This window comes from Mandrillus leucophaeus, unplaced genomic scaffold, assembly GCF_000951045.1.
Source record: "Mandrillus leucophaeus isolate KB7577 unplaced genomic scaffold, Mleu.le_1.0 Scaffold7, whole genome shotgun sequence".
Classification (NCBI taxonomy): Eukaryota; Metazoa; Chordata; class Mammalia; order Primates; family Cercopithecidae; genus Mandrillus; species Mandrillus leucophaeus.
In genome coordinates this window covers 6,334,975-6,336,289 of record NW_012107585.1, presented here as the reverse complement: position 1 = coordinate 6,336,289, position 1,315 = coordinate 6,334,975, and positions in this window count along the sequence as shown.

Sequence of the window (1,315 nt, the reverse complement as noted above, 5' to 3'; positions counted from 1 at the left end):
GGGAGATCACTTGAGGTCAGGAGTTCAAGACCAGCCTGGCTCACATGGTGAAACCCCATCTCTACTAAAAATACAAAAATTACCCGGTTGTGGTGGTACGCGCCTATAATCCCGGCTATTCGGGAGCCTGAGGCACGAGAATCACTTGAACCCGGGAGGCAGAGGTTGCAGTCAGCCAAGATGGAACCACTGCCCTCCAGCCTGGGTGACAGGGTGAGACTCCTTCTCAAAAATAATAATAATAATAATAATAATTTTAAGTAGATTATGATAAGTTAAAGTGCATGAGATTCACACTCACTATAGTGAGCCACCACGCCCGGCCAGGGCCTAAATTCTTGACATTCATTTAGCTCTTACAGCGTTGCCAAGTGATTTTACGGAAAGCCAACTGTGTCCTTGAACACACACAGTCATTCTGAGTCTCGAAGGGGCACAGAGTGAGACTTTAGGTCCCATGGAAAAGGCCAGAGCCGTTGGAAGTGGCTTTGGGTGATGCAGAAGCTTTTTCTTTGGAGAGCTAAGAACAAAACAGACCATGTCACTTTTGAAATAAAAATGCCACGCTGAGCCTCTGGGCGATTCACTTGGGCTTTGGTTCCCAGTGAGTCACAGAAGTCAAAGCCAAGTGGAAAGTTGGTGTTGGATGAATGAAACGGGAGCTGCTGGAGTAGGAAAGTCGAGGCCTTCCCACAAGCAAAGGGACCATTCTTTTCAGTGGGAAAAAATCTGGTGGAAGAAAGGAGGGACAAGGGGCTTGGTGAAGGTATGGTGAACGAGGAGAGGTTTTCTTCTCTCTGTCTGAACCAGAGACCTCCGAAGTGTTTCTTGAGGAAGTATGGCTACAGACCCTATAAGAACCCACACAGCACTTGCCAGGGCCGGGATGGTGTTCAGGCCATGGAAACGCCGTGTACGTGGTCCCAGGAAGATGAAGTGTGGGCCCAGAGACTAATGGCTTGAGCATCTCAGGCTAAGGTTGCCTTAGTAGACGGCACCTCCAGATCCTAGCCAACATCTCTACAGGTTTGAAGTCACCGCAGAGGGCAAGGTTGGAATAAATCGAAGCCTGTGGCTTGGCTGTGAGCTGCCCAGACTATGGCATCTGGGGAGAGACTTTTTAATTTTTTTTAATTTGTATTTTATTTTGAGACAGAGGCTTGCTCTGTCATATGGGTTGGAATGCAGTGGCGTAATCTCAGCTCACTGAAACCTCCACCTCCCGGGTTCAAGCCATTCTACTGCCTCAGCCTCCCAAGTAGCTGGGATTATAGGCACCCATCACCATGCCCAGCTACTTTTTGTATTTTTAGTA